Source organism: Dioscorea cayenensis, chromosome 10 (genome assembly GCF_009730915.1).
Source record: "Dioscorea cayenensis subsp. rotundata cultivar TDr96_F1 chromosome 10, TDr96_F1_v2_PseudoChromosome.rev07_lg8_w22 25.fasta, whole genome shotgun sequence".
Classification (NCBI taxonomy): Eukaryota; Viridiplantae; Streptophyta; class Magnoliopsida; order Dioscoreales; family Dioscoreaceae; genus Dioscorea; species Dioscorea cayenensis.
This window is the reverse complement of record NC_052480.1, coordinates 17,996,112-18,006,288: the sequence shown is the minus strand read 5'-3', so window position 1 is coordinate 18,006,288 and position 10,177 is coordinate 17,996,112. Positions and strand designations below refer to the sequence as shown.

Sequence of the window (10,177 nt, the reverse complement as noted above, 5' to 3'; positions counted from 1 at the left end):
AAAGTGGGAACTTGCCTTAGGGCTAGGAATGATCTCCATTTTAAGTGCATCGGCCTCACAAGTGACTTGATAGCCTTCAAGATCACCCATCTATTTCAACACAATGGTTAGGATCCATTTACATAAAATTTGACACTAGAAAACAAGAAATGGAGCATACAAATTGTTCGTATTGAAGATCTTGAATTTTTTAATTGATTTAAACTCATTCACCTGAAACAAAAGATAAAAAAAATTATTAACTATGAGGTGCATAAGATTACAATCATCTATCAAACAAAAGCAAAAGAGTGCTTTCATAATTAAATTTAGGACAAATAATAAGAGATCAAAGCTTACATGTGCATCAGGAACTTGTGCAATCTCCAAAAGCTGCATTGGTTAACAAGGGCATAACATTAGTCTAACTCAAAGGAAATTAACAGAATCATAATACTAGAACAAATTGCAAAGAACATCATAACTAGTTAATAAAATTAAGGGAGCAAAGAAACTAAAGCCTTTAATCGAACTGGAATGATGCCAATTTGATTGTCTTCCCATCTAAGTACTTGGAAGGCTTTCCATCAATTGATGCCAATTTGAAGGCCTCATCCTTTGAACAGTCCTCATTAACTAACATCGTGCCCTTGGTTTTTCCATTAATCTGGACAGGCAGCACGATGCTTGAATCTTTCAAATACACAGCTCTGCCTGTACTCCAAGTAACAAAAGGTTCATTGTCAGAATAAATAAATAAATGAATAATTTGTATCTTAGAGTATAAATTACCATTCTTCTTCTGATATTTAAATCATAATAATTAATGGAACAAGTTTAAATCAATAATACATATAACCGGAGTGATTACAACACCAAATGGAAAAAAAAGGAGAAACTGAACATATTTTTAACTAAAAATTTGTCAACTATTCCTTGAATTTGAGAAACTTAAGTTAGGGACGCATAGATAATAACAATTTGGTATCCCGTAAGGAATGATCTACTCTCAACCTTCTTTTGATTCGTTTGTTCGGTTTCGATGGCAAGTGTTCCTGTGGATAGCACAATGTTGCTACCAAAGAACTATAGTTACAAGATTTACACTGAAATATATTTTGTTTAGAGAAATCATGCCTGAATACGCAGATTAAACGGATACTAAACGGATACTGGATATAGAATACTTCAGTATCCGTTTAATTTGGGTATTCAAACACCAGACTTATGATTCGGAAGTCATCAAGTGTAAGATCTGAGAGCTGACAATTTTTTGCAACACAAAGAGCAACTGACTTTCCGACTATATCATGAGATGTTCTAAAAGGAATGCCCTGCATAGGAAGAAAGTGTAATCAACATCCAATAACTTAAACAAATGATTCCCTTTGATGAATTTGTAAGAATGAAATATCAAGTAAAGATTATGAATAATAATTTTTAATATAACAGTTGCATGAAGTTATTTTGATCACATAACATGAACCAAGATAAAGCACTTGAAAAAAAGAACACAAGAACCGACAACATAAAATGATTTTCTCCTCCCAACATCTCAAGTAGTTGAGCTACTCATAATATATTAACCTAATTCTAGTGGAAAACAGGACCATGGGAACAACTTAGCATAGCAAGTTTACCTTCTTCACAAGATAATCAGCAAGTGTTGTTGCATCGAGATGCCCAGCTGGTAGTCCCTTTTGGATTTTTTGACGATTGAAGGTGATGTACTGTGCAAACTTAGTTGTCACTTCAAGCATTCCAATTATAGTCTTAACACTGTCGAATAAAGGTTCTTTATCTTCCTGCTCCAAGGTGATGATGTTCTGTACAAACTTAGTTGTCACTTCAAGCATTCCAATTATAGTCTTAACCCTATCGAATAAAGGTTCTTTATCTTCCTGCTCTAAGGTGATGTTTCATATCAAATATGAGCAAAAGAATAAAAACAAAAATCACTCTAATTTCTTAAAACAGAGAATGAACATAAAAATCACACATTCAGAAGTAGATTCCTACCTATAGATCATGATTGTAGGCCTATGGGAGCCCCTTGCAGAGAACCAAAAGGGTGACAAGGTTCCCCACTATTCTAGCCGACTTTCCACGAACAAGTTCCATTGGATCAGGATTTTTCTTTTGTGGCATAATGCTGCTACTATTGGAAACCTTGTCACTTGGGGCCAAGAACCCAAACTCTTCAGAAGCCCACATGACTCATTCTTCACCAAGTTATGAAAAGTAAATGGCGGTAATTGAATTTGCTGCCAGAAACTCCAAAACGAAGTCATGATCTGATACTACATCAATGCTCAGCATAAAAGAGTCGTTCAAATTTATTGATAAGATGTATTTTGGTGGATATCAGAGAAAAGAGCAATGTCAAGCAAGTTAATAGCATGTATTTATTATGTTCATTCTAATACACTACCAAAAAAAGCATAATACAAGAATATGCAAATGATACAAGGAAAAAAACACATGCCTGTTCTTCATAGAAGCACTAAAACCCAATGCTTCTGAGGTCATGCACCTGTCAATCGGCAGGCCAGTGCCAGCCAAAGCACACTCACCCAATGGACAAACATTCAGTCTATCTTTGCAATTTACCAGTCGACAAAAATCACATTGGTATGGCCACTATGTAAACTTTTATCTTTAAACTCAACTGGGCTGATAAAAATAAGGACTAGTCAAATGATTAAAAGTAGGACTGCACTTCAAAAACTAAAAACTCTTTCCCAAAATAATCTCACAACAATCACCGCAATTTATATGTAACAAATGCAAGTAGATGTGTCATTTTATTGGGAATGTTTAAAAGTGCAAATTTCCCGGGAAATAGAAATATCTTTGTAAATAAAGGTGTGTTTTGGCAAGATAGTAACAACCTTTATGGGGATCATACTGGCTATAGATTCCAAGATTTTCATTTTTGATGGATCAACTAGTCAAGGTTCATTGAAGATCTTAAAATGAAGATGTATTTTTTTTTCCAAACTGGTGATTAACTTTCTATAAATAACCTTAACACTTCACCACAATAGTCACCTTTCTTTCTCTTTTTCGCATTTGTAACAGATGTGCCAAGCTTGTAATTCAACTTAACCATCATAATGCGCAATATAATAACATGCAAGTGCAATATAATGTTCAACACAACACAATTGCATATCTGAAGTTTCTTCACACAAGCAGAGGAGGTTTTCTCTCAACAAATACTGAGGTTGTCAAACATCACACTCGGCTTTCTTCTTACAAAGGTTGCTTAATGAGGTGGTTTCTAAGTTTGATATCTGACACCTAGGCTTCAAAAGGTTAGCATACTGATTTTGGCAATTTGTTATCCATACAGCTGGTGATCACTCAAATTCTATTCTTAGACTCTTATGACTTATCTACTTTCAGATCAACCAATAATAACAAGAATAATAAAGCTACAATTTCAACCAGCATAAAATATGATAACAGCATAAAATATTATTTGAAAGAAGCCAATGCGTTTGAACTACACCTGCTCAACATATGATAATAGAAGATGTTGCAGCAAAACAGGTTGTGCTCTCTGCAAATGTGTATATCCAGGAACTATCAGACTTTCATTCTCTTTAGCTAGCATAATTAGTCCGACCTGAAATTTTAAATAAAATGTCACTAAGAACTTCATTCTTTTCAAATACTTGCATAACTTTTGACCATAAATTTCTAAACACATGAAGATAGATGTTCATATAACAAGAGGATAGATGTTGACACTCATTTTCTGCAGCTACTCTAACAAAGGAAACCTGAGATTTTAAAGAAAAGGCCATTGCGTACTTTATATACCTGATAACAAACCAAGCACAGACCATACCTAAATAATCCAAATTATAACCTTAAGAGAACAAGGAAAAGTCAAAGAAAAATCAAGAAAAAAACCTTGCCCTTCTTCTGACTCAGAGATCAAGACCCACACAATCCCTAAAACAAGGATCTAACTTAACAAAACTCAAAGACAACGAATCAAACCTTAGTCCCCCCCAAATAATACCACATTAATCACATACAGACAGAAATGTAAATCAAAATCAAGTTTGCGGTGAAAATCTAAACACCATACCAAGGCAAGACCCAAGAATCACTAAAACAAAATCCTTCATGACAACAATTCAAGAGATTAAAGTCCTAATCTGAAATAATACAAAATTAATCGCACCGCAATAGCCTATAAAGTCAAACCAAACTAAACAAAAAACAAAACAAAACAAAACAAAACAAAACAAAATGAAACAAAGTCAAGTAAAGAATGCTAAACACCTCCCTAGATCGGAAACATAGAAAAAATGAATCTAGCCCATCAACACACAAATTCAACAAATCAAAACACTAATAACATTCAAAACACAAAACAAGTCTAAAAAATCAAAACTACACCCGTTCTTGCAATGCAAATTCACCAAAAATCCCTAGAAAAAAAAAGAATCCAACCATCGGAAAAACAAATTCATGCTATTAAACCCCAATATCATATCAAAACCAAAATAATCACAACAAAAGAGGAGGGGGAGGTCCTTTCCATCAAGTTCTAGAGCAATGAGGCGTTCGATGATGGCGATAGCGTCGGGGAGTAGATTGGTCTTCACTTTGAGCTCAAGTATCGATCGGAGCGCCATGATGCCGTCTGGATCAGAGTTGAGGTGGTCTTCGAGTGCGCAGACTTTCTCATTGTTGGTGAGGGATTCCAGGAGGGTGTCAGATTGAGAGATGGGGGCGGCGGCGAGGGCTGGCTTGAGAAGGCGAGAGCAGCTGCCGCGGCGGCGGAGGGGGTGAGGGTTCTAAGAGGATTGTCGTGGACTGAGGTTTGAGGGTGGCCCGAAGAGGGGGAGAGGGTTTGTGGAGGCGGGCACGAAGAGGAGAGGGCGGACGAACTAGGGCGAGAGAGAGAGAGAGAGAGAGGTTTTTTAATTATTTTTTAAAACAAAATTAATGTAGAGGGGTTTAACTAAACCGGCTCTAAAAACATGAAAAAAAATATTCTATTTTATTATAGAGGTGGTTTTTTTAAAACCCCTCTATTTAACTCTCTCTAAAGCTAAAAAATGGTGTAGTGAGTACAAATGCACATGAGTTTAGTGGGGAGCTTATTGATAAATGTTATGAAGTAAATTAAAGTTTGCCACAACCTTTTGCTTTTAGTTGGTGATTTGGGTTAATTTCTTTGATATTAAAAAGCCAACATTTTTTTTTAATAGAATTATAGAATTATTATGATAGAACATAAACATATCTATATATATTTCTTTATAAAATTGTTGATATTATCATATAAAAAGACAAAAAGAACTATTGCTTCTACTCTTATTTTTCTAGTTCGGCTTTCTTAGCCCTGTTATGCACCTTTTGGATGGTTTTATCCTTAGATATTGTTGACAATTATTTAATCTTATCAGTTGCTCATTGAAATGTGAATAGAAGATATATATAATAATTATTTAAATTGGGTAATGTGCTAATGTTGCCATTTTTTGAAATATTTATTATAATAATTAAAATTCATAATTATTAAAAATTTAAATATTTATTATAATAATTAAAATTCATAATTATTAAAAATTTAAATATATCTAATAATTAATTTAATAATTTGTTTCAACTTTGGAATATATAAATAAAAGATTTATCTAGCTAAAATATGTAGAAGTAATTTCACCTTAGGTTTTTATATCATTTAAATATATCAAACCAAACATATGTTTTCAATTTACAAATTTTTTGAGCCAAATACAAAATCTTATAAATCAACATTTTAGATACATTCAAACAAACATTATATTTAACTCTTATATATTTTCAAAGACCATCTTAGGATATTTTTGATTTGTGAGGTTTTTGTCTTTTCTCTCTCTCTTTGGGCATCAACTTTTAATATAATTTAATACCTAGGGGCTATTTGTTTTGCAAATTTACTAGTTTACCACAAAAATGCGATTAGTACAGTAATGGAGTGTGAAATGCTATATTCTTGGGAATGGTACAGTGATTTACTATAGACACATTTGGTTAAAAACTTATATTATAGACAATATTTCATTAGTTTCATTAGTGCATTTAGTTGACTATGGTGATCAACATGATAATGTGCCAAATTTTCTAAAATACCCATGAATATTAAATTTTTAGCAAACTTAAAATAGAAATATAACTAAAATTTTAGCTGAAAATAATTTAAAATATTAACTAAAATTAACATATATCAATTATAACATACCCACCACACATAATCAGTAAAATATGTATGGGACAAGCAATCAAATATAAATTTAAATTGATAATTAAACTTTAATTTTTACACAAAAATTAACCATCCATCCATTGCCAGGTGTGTTGAGTATGAGATATATTTATATGGGAAAATTTAAAAAACAAAAATGTCAGTAAACCGGAAAAACCCAAGTTTTTTATGATGAAGAGAAGAGAAGGTAATGACTTAACATATGAACTGTTCTTCCACAACATTGTTAGAGATCTGTAATGAGGATGTCGACAAGACTGACAATGGTAATATCGGTGGTGTGGGGTGCAAAGGGAGAGGAGTGGTTGTAGTTTTGATCATGAAAATGGGGTCATAAATGAAAGAAAAAAAATTGAAAAATCGGATAATTTTCATTTCATTTCTCACCGATTTTTTGTTTTATTAAAAATTACATTTCAAAGGTAATGGCAAAATTCTACAAAATTTTTAGAACAGATTATTATCACTCGGTAATCAAAGATAGACACATGTTTTCAGTTATATTTAATGGTTGGGATCTTCATATTTTTTTTTTAAAAAAGAACCACAGGGGCTGTTATATTAAAAAGAAATAAGAGTACAGAGAAAGAAGCAGAGCTAAAACATGAAAATATGATAACAGAGGAAGAGACAAATCTGGGACAGAAAGAGAGGAGATACAAATCAGTTAAACTATGAATCCGGAATCAAGGAAAGACATCATTATCCAATGAGGAAGATCGCGCCCGAAGAGGAAGAGATTTTCGTCGGACGAATTGATGCCATGGGCGGGCAGATTGATTGCAGGAGTCATCCAGGTCAAGGGAATGCATGGATGGAGGGAGAACCCAGTGCAGTAAGCAACGATCTAATATTGGCAAGTTGAGAGCAGAATCTCCACATGGTGACAGGGTTGGGACGACAAAGAATGCTGGGAATTGTTGATGTGTTGACGAAAATATGTTTGATATTGAGGCGATTGACTAAAACTGATTGGAGTGCAGCAAAGAGAGCAGAAAATTCATCCAAAGAAGAGTCGTTTCTGGAGATCGGGCAAAAACCTGCAAGGTGGACAACATAGTTAGAGTTTGAGAGAAAGAAACCTGCAGAATATACCGAAGTGTCCGGATTGGAACTGGAGTCGGAGAAGAGAAATAATTCATCAGCACAGGTAAAGTTGTTCAGAATAAGTTTTTGCCCGAGCAAGCAACGGTTGCTGGCACAGAAGTCCTGCACATGAGAAAGGGCTCGGCAAGCAATTACAGGAATATTAATGGAAGCATTACGAAAGATGACATCGCAGCGGGATTTCTAAATTTGCGAAGCAGCAGCTGCAATAATAGATTTATAGTGCTTAGAAAGGCCCAAATCAGTGAGCCAGGATCCCTCAGCAAATCCATTGGGGAAAAGGATGAGCTTGTTAATCTTCATACCCAAATAAGTCCAAACCTGTTTAGCCACAGAACAATGACAGAACAGATGATCGATCGTTTCAGGAAAAAGGACCACACATGGCACAAGGACTATTAGGGCCAAATCTCATATGATATAAAAAGTTGTTAGTAGAAAGACGGCCATGAAATAAAGTCCAAAGGAAATGCTTGACCCGAGGGGCAATATCCAACTTCCAGAAAAGTTGCCAACCAGGCCAGTAGCTGGAGTGAGTGAGGTTGTGATTCAGGTTTTTGTAGACAGAGGTAGCAATTTTATGATGCTTGGTAACAGGATTCCAAATCCAAAGATTGCAAGAGTTGGGATCAATAATGCTGGAAGATACATTCTGAACATTAAAATTAGAACCAAAAACATGTTCTAAAAGGGTCGCATTCCATCTATCACCAATAATAACCTCAGAAATGGTTAAAGGATCAACATCAGTATCCATATTAATAAAAGTAGGTTTGAGTGCAATGGGAATATCAAAGAGCCAAGGATCCCAACTAAAAGAAGTCTTAGTTGGATTAACGGAAATAATACGACAGTTAGGCAAGATGCGACTCGCAACTCTAGTAAGATTTCTAAAAAACCAGGAGCAATTAATAGGAGGTCTGCACTTCCAGAAATTAAAATCTCCATATTTAGCCCGCAGAATATCAACCCAAATAAAATTTTCGTTGTTAAGATACTTAAAAAGGTGTTTGGACATCAGAGAATATTTAGCAAGAGAGAGATTACTGATACCAATGCCCCCCTCAGACTTGCCAGAATTAACCACATGCCAATTCACATTATGGATGCCCTTTCCATTGCTGTTTCTACTCCAGAAGAATTTCCTGACAGTTCTGGTGATTTCGGAAATAATAGATTCAGGAATGGGATAAACCGAGAGGATATAAGTTGGAATAGAAAGAAGAGAAGAGTTGATAAGAGTGGTCTTAGCAGCTTGAGAGAGATTAAAGTTACTCCACCTAAAGCAGAGATGACGGATTTTTTCAACCATGGGCTTAAAGGACGAGGCAGCTAAACGCTTAGGAGAGATTAAAATACCAAGATATTTAAAAGGAAAAGAGGCTTGAGTTAAGTTCAAAATAGAACAGATTCGGGAGGAAACATGTTTGTTACACCAGGTTGGAAAGAAGATTTGAGATTTAAAGAGATTGGGACGTTGACCTGTAATGATACTATAGACTTCTAAACAATGAACGATACTGCGAGCAGCTTTCCTAGAGGCCAGGGTGACTAAGATTAAATCATCAGCAAACATAAGGTGATTAAAGTTATGATTTCCGCTCGGGAAAAAACCAGGAATATTGCCACTGGAGAGACCTCGGTTGAGATTGGAGGTAAGGATCTGGGAAACTAAGATAAAAAGATAAGAAGAAATGGGATCTCCCTGGCGAACCCCTCTGAACGAGGGAAACCAGGGAGAAGAATTTCCATTAATAAGAAGAGAGAAAGAGCACGAGCGAAGACAAGTAGAAATCCAGAAAATCCAGAGAGCGGGAAAATTCATTCGGGCAAAAACAGCAAGAATTGCACTCCAATTGACAGTGTCATAAGCTTTTTCAATGTCGAGTTTTACAAGCATCCTTGGGGGGTTTTTGATATCAGTTTCAAGCGTATGAACAATCTCTTGCACAACAATAATATTATCGAAGGAGCATCGATTAGACACAAAACCAGCTTGCTCTCGACCGATTAAGCTAGGGAGAACAAGCTGCAATCGATTGGCCAACAATTTGGAAATGATTTTGAAATTAACATTACACAGCGAAATGGGTCTAAAATCAGAAACACCGAGAGGTTTATCTTTTTTGGGGATAAGAGTGATGAAGGTTTTACCCCAGGAAGAAGGAATAATGGACCTCTCAAAAAAGCAACGAATCGCCAAGAAGAGCTGGTCGCCAATGATAGGCCAAAAACTGAGATAAAACTCGGTGCAAAAACCATCGGGACCAGGAGACTTACCTGTGGGAAGATCAAGTAAAGTTTGATAAATTTCCGCTTTGGTGACATCCTTGACAAGAGAGTTAGCATCAGAGTCGGTGATACAAGGAAGATCATTGGGAATAAGATCGAGAAGGTTGTTGGATTCAGCACACGGAGCCGACCAAAGGTCTTTAAAAAAGGTGAGAAAAGCACTCTCAATACTAGCATGATCGTGACAAAGATTGCCAGCAGCATCCGCAACCTGAGAAATGAAGTTGGTGTGAGCTCGGATACGCGTAAAAGCATGGAAGAAACTAGTGTTTTTATCTCCATCTTTAATCCACAGCAACCTGGCACGCTGGGCCCATTTAGTATTGCACTGACGCTGCAAAATGGCAAGATTAGTATACTGCTCCATAAGATCGGATTGGGAAATTAAATTAAAGTCAGAATTTTCAAGATTAGTGATAGCGATCTCGGTATTCAACAAATCGGAATCAAGCGAGTTGACCCCGTTCTTATGCCAGTTGGAAAGGTTAAAGCGGGTACGAGAGAGAAGGTGCGAGAAGGCCTGCA

General features: G+C 35.6%; 1 pseudogene; it reads right to left on the bottom strand.

Moving 5' to 3' along the window:
* Window positions 1-1,178: 1,178 nt before the first annotated feature.
* On the bottom strand, window positions 1,179-7,530 carry LOC120270330 (annotated as a pseudogene).
* Between the last annotated feature and the right edge of the window lie 2,647 nt (window positions 7,531-10,177).